An 18710-nucleotide genomic window follows, 5' to 3' on the forward strand; every position below is an offset into this window, starting at 1 on the left:
AATGATTATCCTCCAAAAGGTCTACTAATGAAAGCTTTCTTCTCCCTTGCTTGCTAATTGTCTCCTACAGCACAGGGTCCTGCCATTCAAGCATCCCTCTTTTAATAAACAGAAATATATATCACAAGAGAAATATTCGTCTTCTTATAACTCTTGCCTCAAAGTAGATAGAGAAATAGAAAAATTACACTATGGAATAACAATACAACAGAGGATAATATTTTACTGTATCTTTAATACTATTTTCACTGGCAAAGCAAAATAAACGTAAGTGAAGACTATGGTACCAGAAGACCAAAAATATGTACATGTGTACATGTGTTAGATTTTCCACGTTAGTTCAGATGAAGTCAGTTTGTGTGTGCGTGTGTGTGTGCTCAGTTGTGTCCTCCTCTTTGTGACCCAATGGACTGTAGCCCAACAAGCTCCTTTGTCCATGGGATTTTCCAGGCAAGAATAGGGGAGTGGGTTGCCATTTCCTCCTCCAGGGGATCTTCTCGAGCCAGGGATTGAACCCGCATCTCTTATGTCTTCTGCATTGGCAGGCAGATTCTTTACCACTAGTGCCTTCTGGGAAGTCATAATATAAAACACACAGTTGTATCCAACTCTTTGCAAACCTATGGACAAAGTAAATTTAGCAATTACTTATTTGCTACTCACTGAGTGGGTAGAATATTCTAGGAAGGGCCATTCTCAAGTGCACTGTGAAATGGGAAAAATGTAAACATACTCCCCTTTGCTTCTACAGACCTTACTCTTCCCTATTTATGGTGCCTAATTCTGGTGATGATTTTAAGCATGACCTTACTAGCATGGGAGATGAATGCAATTTTCCAATAGTTAGCACATTTTTGGTACTACCCTTCTTGGGAATTGGGATGAGGATTGACCTATTCCAGTCCTGTGGCCAATGCTGGGTCTTCTAGATTTGCTGACATAATGAATACAAAACTTTGATGGCATCATCTTTTAGGGATCTGAATAGTTCTGCTGGAATTTCATTGCATCCACCAGCTTTATTAACAGCAGTGTTTCTTAAGGCCCATTTGACTTCACACTCCAGAATGTCTGGTTCTGGGTGACTAAACACACCATCATAGTAATCCAGTTCATTACGATAATTTTTGTACAGTCCTTTCGTGTATTCTTTCCATCTCATCTTAATCCCTTCAGCATCTACTGGATCTCTACCATTTTTACCCATTATTGTGTCCATCTTTGGGCAGGATACTCCCTTGATATTTCCAGTTTCCCTGAGGGGATCTCTAGTCTTTCCCTTTTTGTTGTTTTCTTCTAATTATTAACCATTGTTCACTGAAGAAGGCCTTCTTGTCTCTTCTAGCTATTCTTTGGAACTCTGCCTCTAATTGGATGTGTTTTTCCCTTTCTCCATTACTTTTCACTTCTCTTCATTCTTCTGCTATTTGTAAAGCCTCCTCAGGTAACTGCTTTGTCTTCTTGCTTTTCTTTTTCTTTGGGATGGTTTTGTTTGCCACCTCCTGTACAATATTATGGACCTCTGTCCGTTGTTTTTCAGGCACGTTGTTAACTAGATCTAGAGCCTTGAAACTATTCATTACCTCTACTTTGAATTCATACAAGATTTGATTTCATGCTTAAAATCTTCCATGTTAGGGCTTCAGCATTATGCAAACCAAGAACTTCCAGATGTCCAAGCTGGGTTTATAAAGAAGAGGAACTAGAGATCAAATTGCCGACATTCACTGGATTATAGAGAAAGCAAGAGAATTTCAGAAAAACATCTATCTCTGTTTCATTGACTATACTAAAGCTTTTGACTGTATGGATCATGACAAATTGTGGGAAGCTCTTAAAGAGATGGGAATATCAAGACCATCTTACCTGTCTCCTGAGAAATCTGTATGCAGGTCAAGAAGCAACATTTAAAACCCTGTATGGAACAACTGATTGGTTCAAGATCAAGAAAGGAGTATGACGGGGCTGTCTGCTGTCACCCTGTTTGTTTAACCTATATGCTGAGCAAATCATGAGAAAAGCCAGGCTGGATGAGTTACAAGCTGGAATCAAGATGGGGGGAGAAACATCAACAACCTTGGATATGTGGATGATACCACTCTAATGGCAGAAAACAAAGAGGAAATAAAGGGCCTCTTGATGAGGGTGAAGAAGGAGAATGAAAGAATTGGTTTAAGACTAAATATTTTTAAAAAAACTAAGATCATGGCTTCTGGCTACATTACTGCATGGCAAATTGAAGGGTAAAAGGTGGAAGTGGTGACAGATATCCTCTTCTTGGGCTCCAAAATCACTGTGGGTGGATACTGCAGCCATGAAATCAGAAGACAATTGCTTCTTGGTAGGAAAGCAATGACAAACCTAGACAGTGTGTTGAAAAGCAGAGACATTCTGCCGATCATTCAAGGTTATTGTCTTCCCAGTGGTCAGGTACGGTTGTGAGAGCTGGACCATAAAAAGGGCAGAATGCCAAAGAATTGATGCCCTCAAACTGTGGTGCTGGAGGAGACTCCTGAAAGTCCCTTGGGAAGAAAGGAGATCAAATCAGTCAATCTTAAGGGAGATCAACTTTGAATATTCACTAAAAGTACGGATGTAGAAGCTGAAGCTCTAGTATTTTGGTCAACTGATGCGAACAGACGACTCATTGGGAAAGTCCCTGATGTGGGAAAGATTGAGAGCAGAAGGAGAAGACGCATCAAAAGATGAGATGGATGGATGGCATCACTGATGCAATGAACATGAACTTGGGCAAACTCTGCGAGATGGTGAGGGACAGGGTAACCTGGGGTCTCAAAGAGCCAGACATGACAGGGTGACTGAACAACAACAAAGTCTGTCAATATCCCTCCCAATATGAAAATAGTCTCCCAAGAAGGGATTGACAGATTCATACAGACAGCTGAATATACATATATAACAATTTTTGCTGGAGATTTTCTGCTTGCCCCTGCACATTTTCTCATAACTATTCTTTACCATTTTCTCTGCCCAGACCATACCATATGTTAATTATATCAAAGAGCTCTCTAGCCTCTTGGCTTTAGGTTTGGTTTGGCCAACAGCAGTCCCTGGCAAAAGACAGGAAGAAGAGATAAAAATGAAGCCAAGATATTAAGTCACCTGCTACCCCTCTGCAGGGGCCACAGGCCACTTGCTGTCCCCTTTCAATGAAAAGTCACAACTCCTCTCAAGGTCCCCTTTCCACACAACTTTTACTTTCTAGGGTCTAATGATTGCTCTCCCTCTCTCCTAAATCCTTTGGATCAAGGGATAGTAATTGTCTTGGGATACTTCATTATCTCTTGTATTTTAAAAAATATTCTGCCTGAGACTTCCTTAGTGGTCCAGTGGTTAAGACCTCACCTTCCAATGCAGGAGGTGCAGGTCTGATCCCTGGTCAGGGAGGTAAAATCTCACATGCCTCATGGCCAAAAAAACTGAAACATAAAAACAGAAATAATATTGCAACAAATTTAATGAAGACTTTAAAAACTGTCCACATCAAAGAAAATCTTAAAAAATTTTTAAATCTTAAAAAAACCCTCAGCCTGTCCCCTTATAAATAGTTTCCTTACTAAACTATCATGAAATTAGCCTAATTTTACTGTGCCAATTTTTTTTTTCCTGAGACCCTGTGTGATGCAACCAATGGGCTTTCACATTTTAAAAGAGCAATGCATGAAGACCCAACAAATCAAATTTTATTTATGGTATTTCAATTCTTACTAGACAGAACAAGTTCTAAGTTATATTAATAGTCTATTGCCAAAAAATTCTTTAGTATACAATAACGAGCGATCACTTAGTTCATGAGTCTGCAGGGTTCTGCTGATCTGGAGTAAACTGATAATCTCAGCTAAGCTGGCTCTTTCATCTGCAGTCAGCTGCAGTTCTTCTAGATGTCTCTGCTGATCTTGGCTGGGCTCATTCACAAAAGGCTGAATGTCTGCTGGCAGATGGATGATCTGAGCAGGCCTCATCTGGGACAACTAGGCTACTTGGCTCTGATCTATCTGGCTTTCTTCTTGCAGCAGATTAGCCAAATGCTCTTATGTCAATGTCAAAGGTCAAGAGGGAAGAAGGCCAATTATGTAGGTGCTTTTCAAGCCTCTTTTCAATTCAGGTCTTCTAACATCTCATTGGCTTAGGCAGATTTTAGGGCCAGATTCGGAGTCAGACAAAACATTACAAGGTTACCTGGCAAAGTATGAACACCTAGGAATCTATGAAGATTTGGAGCCTCTGATGCAACCAATTAACCTCAGAGGCTGTTAACGGCTATCTGGTTCTTTACTCTACGAAGGAAGTGACATTTATCATGGGCCTTGAAAGATGAGTGGACTGTCATGAAACAGAGGAATAAGACAGTATGTGCAAAGCTTAGAAGCATGAAAGTACTTGGTGTGCTTAAGATGTGGTAAATCAACTTATATTCTATTTTTAAACTTGATATAAATGGGTCATATATTATGAACTCCTGTTTGGCTTCTTTCACTAAACATTATTGAAGATTCAATACTGTGAATATGTCCATTTTCCTTAAATTGATCTATAAATAAAGGCAATGTCAATAAAAATATCAGAATTCTTTTTTATAAGTTAATCAGCTAATTGTAATATTTATATGAAAATCAAATAGTCAAGATAAATGATCTTCCTTTTAAGGTTTCAGAGCCTCTGGAGTTAGTTTTAATATAAATTAAACACTTTGAAGATTATACAATCAAATGGTTATTTTTGGTCTCATAAAAAGAAGCTTCATTTTAAATATTAGTTGTGTGTTGTTTTTTTTATGGATTCTTCTAAATGGGAAAATTTTAAGTGGAAAATGGCCACAGAATACTTGATCATAATGCTCAAGCTTGTTCTCAGTCATATCCAACTCTTTGAGACCCCATGGACTGTAGCCCATCAGGCTTCTCTGTCCATGGGATTTCCCAAACAAGAACACTGGAGTGGGCTGCCATTTTCTCCTCCAGGGAATTTTCCCAACCCAGGGATCAAATCCTTGTCTCCTCTGTCTCCTGCATTGCTGGTGGATTCTTTACTGCTGAACCACTGGGGAAGCACCAACTTTATCTTAATAATATCATACAAACATATCGCTGTTAATTCAAGCCAAGTAAATTGCCAACATGCTCTATTTGTTTTTTTTATGTAAGACAAATAATCTTAACACAGGTGAAAGAATTTCACTACTAGATATTTTCCAATCTCGAAAATTGGCATATTCTTTCATTTATGTAAATATTATTTCACTTCCTTCTATAGTGGCTTTTGGCTTTGTTTTGAGATCTTAAATAAAAGAGATCTTAAAATATAAGGATCTTAAATAAAAGATGCTAGATTTTTCCTTCTAATCTTCTCAATGTGGCACACATTCAATAAGGAGATTAAAAAAAGATGGGACTTTTTTTTTTTTTTTCTGTGCTTTTCTCATGTTGTTATTTCTATGAGAAGATTCCGATCTGAAAAGAGAAACAGTCTGGAGAGATGACAGTTCATGATGGGACCTTATTCTCTGTGCCCTTCCCTGGAGTAAACTTTCCTATAAGATTGAGATTCTAGATTTGTGAAGATTTGCCACCTACTTCCTGTCTGTAGGTTCTTGAAAATGCAGCAGCTCCCTCGAGTCCCACATATGAAGAGTAGAAAATGTGATGACATTGATATCTCACTGTCACACTCCTTTCTCAATTTCCCATGGTCCCAAAATGCCTTGGGGAATATTCCATGTCTTCTGAGGCCATGAATAAAACCTAAGTATTAGGTGAGAGGGAAAGCTAAAATCCCAATCAAAAGATAAAGTGAAGGCCTGGATCATCTGCATGGAGTGAACAAGGGTGTAGCTGCATCTTTCTTAGAATGTAGATGGCAGAAAGCTGCATCGCAGTCAATGGAGAAGCGTCAGATGGATCAGGTGCCACATGCCAAACAGCACTGGGTGTTATCTAAGCTTGGAAACAGGATGAGGGCCTTAGTTACAGATGCTAGCGAGATCACTGAGACCAGAAAGTGTGCTGCTTATTCTGTAGTAAAAAAAAGGGAGCAATGAACCACCCAGAGCCTCAGAATCAGGGCCAAGAAGAGGAAGAAGCATAGAACACTTGGAAGGGACTGAAGAGGGGGAAAATCCCAATTAAGGTTTAATATGGAGGAGACTAGGAAGTTACTGGACAAGAATAGGGAAAAATGTAGAAATAAGTGAATTTACTCTGAAATTTTAAGAATTAGTACAGCATGGAAATGGTCACTGAAGACCATTTTTTGATCACAGGAAAGAAAGAAAACTTCGAGTTTTTCACATTTCAGTTTTGTAGGCTATTGAGACAGTAAAGAATGTGTGACCATTTGAAACAAAGAAGTAAATGAAGGTAGATTTTAAACAGCTTTGACTCACAGGAAGGAGTTTGAACTCGGATGTGGCCTATAGAACAAATATTTTCAAGCAGAAGATTAAATATGATCTGTTCTATTACATAAGTACACTTGACCCTTGAACAGTACATATTTGAGCTGTGTGGGTCCACTTATACACAGATTTTTTCAACAGTAAATACTACAGTGACACAATTTGCCTTAGCTGAATCCGGGAGTGTAGAAATGTGGATGTGGAAGAACAAGAACCACGTACACGGAGAGCCGATGTATAAATATTATATGCAGCTTTTCAGCTGCGAAGATGGTCAACACATTTAACCCTGTGTTGTTCAAAGGTCACCTGTATTTCTAGTAGCAAGGTAGGATATGCTATGAAGGAGAGCAACTTTTGGAGCACATCACAGAGGAGGCTTTTAAGACATCCAAGCAAGAGATGTTGTTGTTGCTCACGTGCTAAGTTGTGTCTGACTCCTTTGCTACCCCACAGACTGCAGCCTTCCAGGCTCCTCTTCACAGGGGATTTCCTAGCAAGAAAATATTAGAGTGGTTTGCCATTTCCTTCTCCAGGGGATCTTCTCAATCCAGGGATATAACCCATATCTCCTGCATTGGCAGGTGGATTCTTTACCGCTGAGCCACTAGGGAAGCCCACGCCAGAGATGACAAAGACTTCAGTCAGAGGCTTGACAATGAAGTTTGTATGCTGGTGTACAGTCTATGCTTCAGGAATAGAACTTCAAACCTCAGTTTGAATCTTCTAAGGGTACGAGAAGAGTTGAAGACTCTTTTTTGTACTTTGTTTTTTTAACTTACTGGACAATACTTGTTTTACAATGTTGTGTTAGTTTCTGCTACACAATGAAGTGATGCAACTCTATATTTACATATATCCCCTATCTCTTGAGCCTCCCTGCAGCCCCAGCCCCATCCCACTCCTCTAGGTCATCACGGAGCAGTGAGCTGACCTCCGTGTGCTATGCAGCAGGCTCCCACTTCAGTCCAGTTCAGCTCAGTTCAGTCGCTCAGTCATGTCCGACTCTTTGCGACCCCATGAACCACAGCATGCCAGGCCTCCCTGTCCATCACCAACTCCCGGAGTCCACCCAAACCCATGTCCATCGAGTCGGTGATGCCATCCAACCATCTCATCCTCTGTCGTCCCCTTCTCCTCCTGCCCTCAATCTTTCCCCCTAGCTATCTATTTTACACATGGTAGTGTATATACATCAGTCCCCATTTCCCAATTTGTCTCTTCCTCCCCTTCCCCTCCTGTGTATACATGTCCATTCTCTATGTCTGGGTCTCTATTCCTTCCTTGGATAGAAGTTCATCTGCACCATATTTCTAGATTACACATATATGTGTTCATATATGATACTTTTTTTTTCTTTCTATTTCTGACTTACTTCCCTCTCTTTGACAGACTCTAGGTACATCTTGTGTGGCATAGTCAGAAAATGAGAAACAAGAAGAGGGTCAGGTCCAGGGACAGAAACAATGCATTCAGTGGTGTGCATGGATTTAAGACGTCTCTGTAATATTGAGGTAAGACTTGTAATGAAAAATTAAGGATGCAAAGCAGGAACTCAGAGGAGTTTGAAGACTGGAGATGAAGATACAGCAGCTGATAACTTTCTGTGTGTCAAAAACTTTCTTAAGGACAGTTTTTTGGGAAAAGAGAACATAGGAAGTCTAGTCATCTTGGGTCTCCGTCACTGTCTGAGTAAATAGTAATTTGTAGGGCCCTGGGAAATTCCTTTCCCCTAACAAGCCAGCCAGATGTCTAAAGTCTTACTGCTAGAATACATTCCTTTGTTTCAGAATTGCCTTATCACATGGCCCGCTTTTAATGCAAATGCTTATATAAGAGATACATTGTTGAAACCCCATGTCTTGGTAATAATCTGGGAAGAAGGAAAGTTACAAAATACTAATACAGAAAGAGGAGATAAGGATGGATGACTACAATTTTACATGTACTTCATATTTTCATAAAGTCTGCAAAGATACTATCGTGGTAATCTACAGTGTCTGAGATTTCAGTCACTATTTCAGACTTATGTGTTTTCATCTTGTGACATACGTCTTTTTTCAGTGTAACCTCTGCTACATCTCTGCCCCCTTTGTTTCTGGAAAAACCCTATTGGAGTCACATCCTTAGTATGTAATAAACTTAATTTCAACCTTTGTCTGTAGCCACATCTTTGGAGGCTTATTGTTGGATTTTTTCAGGAAAGCTAAAGAGCATTTAGATACAAAACCAAATGCAGTAGAGGCCTTGCTTAATTGACCTGAATTAAATGGGGCTTTGGAGGGATGAATAGCTATAAACTCTAGAATATTTCAGAATTTTGTTCCTGAAACACAGAAAGGTTAATCAATTTCTCTAGAGACCCAACAGACTCTTCTTAAAATCCCAGCTTATTCCATGTATTGCAGCCACAAGAACTTGGGTGTTTCTGTGCCATAGTTTCCAAATATGTAAAATGAGGAGAAGAGTCTATTTTATAAGGTTGTTTCAAGGATTAAAAAGCATGAAACATCAGATTGCAATGTACTTATCACTTTACATGCAGGAGCTCAATGAATTGTGTGTATGTAATGCTCACTGGGACTCATCCAACATCTCTTACCTTTAATCCTGTGTGGAGTTCCCTGAAACACACCTCCTTTCACGTGTCTTTGGATACAAGGCAGGGACTGAAAAAAACATACATGTGAAAAATGAGAGGCAGTCATGTGAATTTGAAACATTGGGTGGGAAACGGGTTGGAACATGCACTAAAACCATTACCGAGTCCAGGCTGAGTAATCGTCCATCTACGTACCATTCCTTTTTTTAAAATGTTTTTTCAATTGTGGTAAAATTGTGGTCACATAATATAAACCATATTATTTGAACCATATTTAACTGTACAGTACATTGGCACTAAGTGCATTTACATTATTGTGCAATTCTCACCATCGTTCAGCTCTCAAATTTTTCTCCTTCCTAACCTGTAACTAAGTCCCTATTAAACACGAACTTCACATTCCCACTCCCCCCACCAGGCCCTGGAATTCACCAATATACTTTCTGACTGTATGAATTTGGCTATTATGGGTACCTCATATACATGAAATCAAAGCCAGAGAAAATGATAATTCCAAAAGATACATGCAATAGTGTTCATTGCAGCACTATTTACAATAGCTAGGACATGGAAGCAACCTAAATATCCATCAGCAGAGGAAAGGATAGAGGATGTGGTACATATATACAATGGAATATTACTTAGCCATAAAAAGGAATGGAACTGTGCCTTTTGCAGAGACATGGATGGACCTAGAGTCCATCATACAGAGTGAGTTAAGTCAGAAAGAAGAAAACAAATACCGTATATGAATACATATCACACTTTCTTACCGTTCAGCCCATTGCATATCAGACAGAACTTCCTTAGGAGTAGAAAAGGATGAATCATCACACACTGTGTTTGAAGGGAGTTGAATCCAGACAGTGGCTGTAATTTCATACTGAAAATGACTTACTCTGCTCCCACAGTAGACTATCTGATCTTCTTGGGTGGCATCCTTAGTAGAGGGCGTCATATGTGAAGCATATCATTGCATTCCCATCAGTGAAACAACATTCTCTGGTGGTGTTTTGGGAAGGGTGTGTAAATGCTAACCAAAACCACAAAGAAAGGATGTTGCCACTTTCCCATGGCATGTAAGAAAAATACGAATGTTTAGATATGTCCAATTACATGCAAACTCAGCATAGCTACGGAAAAGATCAGTTTTCAAAGTATGACTGCATTGAGTCAAAGAGGTATGACTACAAAGAAAGTAACTATGTTTTCAAGTGCAATTGCTGAAGCAGTCACATATGATGTGTGTGTGTGTCCTTTTCAAGCTTTTTGCCTACCATTTAATTTAATACTGGGGAAAAATTTCAATGGATTAGAAAAACAACTCCCACGCATTAATACTATGTTTTTAAACTGTTTGATTCCAAGTTATTCATAAATAAGCATGACAACATAAATTTGATGACAACAAATATATACATTTACTTGTTTTATAAGGCAGGGTTTGCAGTAGACATTAAAAGCTACCCCTTTGCACTCTGATTTCTGGCCCTATCCGTATCTCCTTTGAGGAATGAGTTACTGAAGCTGTCTCTTTTACGGACATTTCATATTCATAAAGTGATGGCTTTCTCCTGGCAGGCTTTATTCTCACTCAGCTAAACTGGAAGTCATTTTTTCTGTAGAGAGCCTCACCACTGGAACAAACTGAACAAGTACTCACATCGCACATAAAAAGCTTTTGGAAGAGACCTGGGATTGGCTCTGGGGTAGACATAATTCAAATGCAAATGCATTTCATCAGTGGTTTGTCTTGCATGCCAAATTTTGGAGCAAAAGGGAAACTAACTACTGATCATTTGCTCTTTTCTACCAGTAAGCAGGGTGCCAACAGTAGAACCAATATCTTTTCTTCAAAACAGTGTAATAAGAGACTTGAAGAAAGCATTGTAATGCTCAATTCATGATTACAGAGAGACATTACCAACTATACCCCATAAGTATTTCACATTGACCTGGGTCTCATAACAATAAGAAAAATTAATTGGCTACATTTATATATAACAAGGATTCATATATGCAATGAAAAGGATAAAATAACCATATTTGTCTTATATCTAAAAATAGTATTATTAAAATTTTTTGACTTTTTTTTTGCTTTGCTTTTATACTGAGTGTTGCTTATAGAGTTGTGGTTTAACAACCAGTTTTTTATGCACTCAACATCAGAGAAATATCTTCTTCAACATTATATTTTTAAGGTTTGCATAATATTCCACAATGTATCAATTCTAGAATTTACTTACCTCTTTCCTCCAGGAAAATTAGACATTGAGGCCCTTAAAAATATCTCTTTAGGATTCTTTCTTTATGATAGATGCCCTAGAAGTGTAATTAACAGCTCAAAAGTTATGAGCATTCGTTAAGGCTTTTGATGTTGTTCACTCGCTAAGTTGTGTCCGACTCCTTGTGACTGTGCAGACTGCAGCATGCTAAGCTTTCCTGTCCTTTACTGTCTCCTGGAGTTTGCACAAACTTATATCCACTGAATCAGTGATGCCATCCAACCATCTCATCCTCTGTCATCCCCTTCTCCTCCAGCCCTCAATCTTTCCCAGCAACAGGGTCTTTTCCAATGAATTGGCTTTTCATATTAGGTGGCCAAAGTACTGGAGCTTCAGCTTCAGTATCAGTCCTCCCAATGAATACTCAGAGTTTATTTCCTTTAGGATTGACTGGTTTGATCTCCTTGCTGTCCAAGAGACTCTCAAGAGTCTTTTCCAACACCACAATTTGAAAGCATCAGTTCTTCAGTACTCAGGCTTCTTTATGGTACAACTCTCACATCAACAACCCCTGATATGCAGATGATACCACTCTAATGGCAGAAAGCAAAGAGGAACTAAAGAGCCTCTTGATGAGGGTGAAAGAAGAGAGTGAAAAAGCTGTCTTAAAACTCAACATTCAAAAAACTGATATCATGGCATCTGGTCCCATCACTTCATGGCAAATAGATGGGAAAAAAATGGAAACAGTGGCAGATTTCATTTTCTTGGGCTCCAAAATTAGAGATGGTGACTGCAGTCATGAAATTAAAAGACACTTGCTCCTTGGAAGGAAAGCTATGACAAACCTAGACCGCATATTAAAAAGCAGAGACATCACTTTGCCCACAAAGGTCCATATAGTCAAAGCTATGGTTTTTCCAGTAGTCATGTATGGATGTAAGAGTCAGACCACACCTCTTGATTCTTTCTCATTCCCCTGTACCAGTGGTCCTCACCTAGATGTGATCATGCCCCTTCTCCCATGGGGTGTCTGACAACTCTGGAGATATTGTTCTCCACAACTAGGGAAGTCCTACTGGCTTCTGGTGGGTAGCGGTGAAGGACACTACTAAACGTCCTGTAGTGTCAGAGACAGCCCTCCACTACAAGGCTTTTCTGGCCTAAAATTATTAGTACATGATTCCTCTTTTTATACTCCTTGTTGGGAATTACAGTTGATCCTTGAGCAACATGGAGGTTAAGGGCGCTAAGCCTCTACACAGTTGAAAATTCATGTATAACTTTATAATCAGCCCTCTGTATCCTTGCCTCTGCATTGTCAGATTCAACCAACCTCAGATCATGTAACACTGCAGTACATATTGACAGAGAAAGATAACATTTATGTGGACCAGTGCTATTCAAACTCTTGTTATTTGAGGGTCAATTGTTATCGTCTTGGTTATTTCAGTAAGAAAAGATTGATTGAGAGGAGAGACTAAGAAAGATCTTCCAAGAGAAGGGTTAGGGAAAAAATCCTATTTGTTAGAAAGCATAAAGTATAATAAACAACCAGAAATATCTCTAGAAATTGTCAAATGTTCCCTAAGGAATGAAATAGACACTATCTGAGAAACACTGATTCACGCCAATCAAATTGCCTTGCTGTTAGTTCGCATTCAACAAATAATTGTTGATACATATATGAATTATTTCAATTGTGCTTGTTTGTTAATTTACTGAGGTATTAATTCCTCTCTCCTTCCCCAAAATAGTAGCTTGCATATTTAAATGCAACTTGTGTATTTAACTGAAAACTGAGCAATAAAAGCCTCTAAATTATTGAAAAGCACAGAAATTATGATGTTCACTGAGTAGTAAAACAAGCCAGGATTCCTGGTAGCAAGCAATTAGCTTTTTTTCCAGAGAAAAGAATTGAAGTTCAGAAATTTGGGCTGATTTGTCCAAGGTCACACAACAATTTCCATGCTGGAGCTAAACAGTAGCCTCTTCTTATTAAGGACACACAGCCATCTTCATGTTTGGCACCCCACAGGGTCTTTTACCCACCAGCTCCATCTTCTGCTGTAGAAAAAAGTCCTATTGAGAACAAAGACTGGATCTTCCATCTCTGTCTTTTCCACAAAGTCAAGCCCAGTGTGCTATATTAAGTATTAGAACAAACGTCATTGAAATAAGTAATGTTTCCATTTACTCAAGATCTGATTTCCTTTCTATGTCTAATCAGAATCCTTATCTTTCAGCTGCCATAGATCACAGTCATCATCAACTATGATGGAGACTATCCAAGACTCCAGATTTAGGGTTCTGGGAGTGAACAAAGTACAAGTCTCTGTCTGCACTTTAGCTGGTGTTTTGGAAGGATGCGCCATGAAGTTTTTATTTAGAAGCCTGGCAGCACCATTTGCAAAGTGGGGAGTCACAATTGGCATTCCTTATTCTTTTAGCATTCTGTTGTTTAATCAGTGCAGTGGCTCAGTTGTGTCCAACTCTTTGCAACTCCATGGACTGCAGCACGCCAGGCTTCCCTGTCCTTCAACTCCTAATTAGCTCAAACTCATCTGCATCGAATTGGTGATGTTATCCAACCATCTCACCCTCTGTCACCCCCTTCTCCTCCTGTCTTCATTCTTTCCCAGCATCAGGGTCTTTTTCAATGAGTCAGTTCTTCACATCAGGTGGCCAAAGTAGTGGAGCTTCAGCTTCAGCATCAGTCCTTCCAATGAATATTCAGGACTGATTTCCTTCGGGATTCACTGGTTGGATCTCCTTGCAGTCTAAGGGACTTTCAAGAGTCTTCTCCAACACCACAGTTCAAAAGCATCAATTCTTCAGTGCTCAGCTTTCTTTGTAGTCCAACTCTCACATCCATACATGACTACTGAAGAAACCATACCTTTGACTAGATGGACCTTTGTTGGAAAAGTAATGTCTCTGCATTTTAACATGCTGTCTAGGTTGGTCAAAGCTTTTCTTTCAGGGAGCAAGCATCTTCTAATTTCATGGCTGTGGTCACCATCTGCAGTGATTTTGGAGCCCCCCAAAATAAAGTCTGTCACTGTTTCCATTGTTTCCCCATCTATTTGCCATGAAGTGATGGGATGGGATGCCATGATCTTAGTTTTCTGAATGTTGAGTTTTAAGCCAACATTTTCACTCTCCTCTTTCACTTTATCAAGAGGCTCTTTAGTTCTTCTTACCTTTCTTCCATAAGGGTGGTGTCATCTGGGTATCTGAGGTTATTGATATTTCTTCCAACAATCTTGATTCTAGCTTGTGCTTCATCTAACTCGGCATTTTGCATGATGTACTCTGCATAGAAGTTAAATAAACAGGGAGACAATACACAACCTTGATGTACTCCTTTCCCGATTTGGAATCAGTCTGTTGTTGCACGTCCAGTTCTAACTGTTGCTTCTTGACCTCCATACAGATTTCTCAGGAGGAAATTTGTATGTTGCTTAATAGATGGTCTCAAAGTAATTATGTGCCAGAGTCTGGGCAGCAATAAGGGAGATCAGCTTTGCCCCGAAAGACTTTGGTGAGGGTACTTGGCTGACTGGCTGTTTTCTTTGATATTTGAGTTAACAAATATGTATTGAGGCTCTACTCTGTGCAATACACCTGGCTAGGCACAGTAAGAGATAGAGCCATGGTGCAAGATAAATCGCAAGCATTAAAAGAAACCAAAAACTTGTAAGGGAGAGAAGCACATAGATGAACATCGGGCTTTAATTAGAGCCCTGAGAGGAAGTAACAACATGGACTTGTGGGGTCAGACAGGAGAAGAATTATGACCAGTTGAAGATGCATATATAGTCATGTAGGGATGTGAGAGTTGGACTATAAAGAAAGCTGAGCACTGAAGAATTGATGCTTTTGAACTGTGGTGTTGGAGAAGACTCTTGAGAGTCCCTTGGACTTCAAGGAGATCCAGCCAGTCCATCCTAAAGGAAATCAGTCCTGAATATTCACTGGAAGGACTGATGTTGAAGCTGAAACTCCAGTACTTTGGCCACCTGATGCGAAGAGCTGACTCATTTGAAAAGACCCTGATGCTGGGAAAGATTGAGGGTAGGAAGAGAAGGGGACGACAGAGGATGAGATGGTTGGATGGCATCACCGACTCAATGGACATGAGTTTGGGTAAACTCCAGGAGTTGGTGATGGACAGGGAGGCCTGGCGTGCTGCAGTTCATGGGGGTCTCAAAGAGTTGGACACAACTGAGTGACTGAACTGAACTGAAGATCCAGAAAAGACTTAAGAGCTGGCATTTGGTTTGGGCATTGAAGGACGGATGAGTTTTTGACATGTAAAGAGGAATTTAAGGTGAAGCATGAGCAAATTCACACAGATTAGGAAGCATAGAACATGTCCAATACATAATAATAGTAATAATAGTTTGATAGTTAATATGCATTAAGGTCTTACTATTTTCAAACATATTCTACTAAACTTTGTATTCTTTTATTTTAAAAACGGAACCAGAGTATGGGCAGAGGATCTGAATGGACATTTTTCCAAAGAAGACACACAAATGGCCCATAGGGACATGAAAAATTGTTTAACATCACTAATTTATCAGGAAAATGCAAACTCAACTGCACAAGGAAATATCATTTCACACCTGTTAGAATGGCTGTTATCAAAAAAAAACAAGGCAAGACAAATGTTGGAGAAGATGTGGAGAAAAGGGAACCTTTGTACACTGTTGGTGAGACTGCAAATTGGTGTAGCCACTATGGAAAAGAGTAAGGAGATTTGTCAAAAATTTAGGAGCAGTACTGCCATATAACCCTGTTATTCTACTTCTGAGTATTTTTTCCAAAGAACATGAAAACACTAACCAGAAAAGATTCATGCACCTTTATGTTCATTATAGCATTATTTACAGTAGCCAAGACATGGAGACAGCTTAAATGTCCACTGATAGATAAATGGATAAAGAAGATGTTACACACACACACACACACACACACACACACACACACACAGGACTATTACTCAGTCTTAAAAGAGAATAAAATTCTGCCATTTGAGACAGCGTGGATGGACCTAAAGTGAAATAAGTAAGATGGAGAAAGACAAATAACATGATTTCACTCATATTTGAAATATAAAAACAAAGAAAACAAGCAATCAAAAAACCCCTTAACAAGCAAAACAAAAACAAAATCATAGATACAGAGAACAGATTAGTGGTTTCCATAAGGGAAGGGAGTTGGAGGTGGGTGGAATGGATGACGAGGGCCAACTGTATGGTAGGAATGGTAACTAGACTGTGGTGGTGGTTACTCTATATTATGTATAGATGTTGAACTATAATGCCGTATACCTTAAACTTTTAAAAAATAGAACCAGTCAATTTATCTATTAGGCACAGTGCTTAGGGTCCACAATAGTTTTAGAGATCCATGAAAATGTTTTCACTTCTTTGCCAACCGGAAGGAAAATAATATAATCTATCTTGGATTATGTTTGTCTTTATACCCATATGGTCATAAAATGTTAGTCGCTCTGTTATGTCTGACTCTTTCTGATTCCATGGACTGTAGCCCACCAGGCTCCTCTGTTCATGGAATTCTCCAGGCAAGAATACTGGAGTGGGTGGCCATTCCCTTCTCCAGAAGATCTTCCTGACCTAGGGATCATATCCAGGTTTCCCACATTGCAGACAGATTCTTTATTGTTCCTAGTAACTCAGATGGTAAAGAATCCGCCTGCAATGCAGGAGACCTGGGCTCGATCCCTAAGTTGGGAAAATCCCTTGGAGAAGGGAAAGGCTACCCACTGCAGTATTCTGGCCTGGAGAATTGCGTGGACAGAGGAACTTGATGGACTACAGTCCATGGGGTCGCAAAGAGTCAGACACAACTGAGCGACTAACACGCACAGTCATAAAATATAATTTTAAATATTATTTTCATGGTAGAAGGGCCCACGAAAGACATGGTCCTGAAGGAAACCATCTTTGACTCCTCTCATTCCTTTGTTTCTACCTTCAAACTACTGCGTTGGACAAAAAGTTAGTTCAGGTTTTTCCATAACATCTTATAGAAAAACCCAAATGAACTTTTTGGACAACCCAATATATTCTAAATCTTTCCTTTCCCACTGTATCAGACAAAGGCATACCACCATAATCTCTTACATGGATTACAATATGAGCTCTTAGCCATTTCCCTGCTCTTACTCTTGTCCCCTAAAATCCATTTTCTATACAACTGCCCAGGAACTGTGACCATTCTTCTGCTTAAAAAATTCCAGTGGCTTCCTATTACATTAAAATACAATTTCAAAGTCTTATCTTCTGGGATTTGGTGACGGACAGGGAAGCCTGGCATGCTGCAGTCCACGGGGTTGCAGAGTTGGACGCGACTGAGCGACTGAACAGCAGCAATTCTCATCTTAGCCGAAGGGCCCTGCCTACCAGTTTCAACTCAGTTTGTGTTATTCTCACCATGACCACTGACCTGATGACCTAGATGTGCTGGTCTTTTCTCTGTTCATTGAACACACCTGCCTCAGAACCTGTCTTTTCCGATTCCTCTCACCTCTAATGTCCTCACCTCCTCTTGTTTTGTGTGACTTTTGTTTCCTAATATTAGATCTCAGTCCATATGTGACTTCCTCAGAGAGTTTTTCTATGGCCACAAACCAGGCACTCCTGTATATTGCCCCATTTTAATTTTTTAATGACATTTATCAATATGTGAAATTAAATATATATTATTTGCATTTTTGTTTATTATCTTCCTTAACTAGAAGGTGAACTTCCTGAGAAGAATGACTATAATATTCTCAGATTTTAGAAAAGTACCAGGCAGACAGTACACACTCAGATATAAAATTATTGATTGGATATAAATTCCGTATCTGCTACATATATGACATTGGGATTCAGTGTGGACTAATTTGGGCTTCCCAGGTGGTGCTAGTGGTAAAGAACATGCCTGCCAATGCAGGAGATGTAAGAGATGCAGGTTCAATCTCTGGGTCGGGAAGATCCCCTGGAGGAGGGCATCACAACCCCTTCCAGTATTCTTGCCTGGAGAACTCCATGGACAGAGCAACCTGGTGGGCTACAGTCCATAGGGTTGCAAAGAGTAGGGCAGGACTGAAGCGACTTAGTCTGCTCATGGAATAATTTGGAACTCACGGAACTTAGAGTCTAGCAAGATTTATGTTTGTTATCTAAATAAATCCTTGCAAGGAATAACGTAGGCACTGTTAGTATTCCATTTTCCCAATGGCTGACACTGGGACTAGAGAGGTGACTTCTTGTGTTTGGCTGGGACTTGAACCCAGAAAGTTCATCTTCAGAACCTGTCTCCTTAAAAAAATATGAATTTCTGTCAATAATAAGTATACTTGTCTTGAGTTTAGGTAATGGTTGGAAATGCAAAGCTAAATATTCTGAAGTGCCTAGGACGCCAAGGTTGAGAACATTTTCCCTAAGTGAGA

At 39.6% G+C, this 18710-nt stretch overlaps 1 long non-coding RNA gene across 1 annotated transcript; it reads right to left on the reverse strand.

The window, feature by feature from the left end:
* Nucleotides 1-265: 265 nt before the first annotated feature.
* Nucleotides 266-9987, reverse strand: LOC122705544. Its single transcript, XR_006344129.1, has 3 exons — nt 9791-9987; nt 9018-9084; nt 266-620 (listed from the first exon to the last, which is right to left on the reverse strand). It is a non-coding gene; the product is annotated as an uncharacterized LOC122705544 (long non-coding RNA).
* Nucleotides 9988-18710: the final 8723 nt, after the last annotated feature.

Source organism: Cervus elaphus, chromosome 12 (genome assembly GCF_910594005.1).
Source record: "Cervus elaphus chromosome 12, mCerEla1.1, whole genome shotgun sequence".
NCBI lineage: Eukaryota > Metazoa > Chordata > Mammalia > Artiodactyla > Cervidae > Cervus > Cervus elaphus.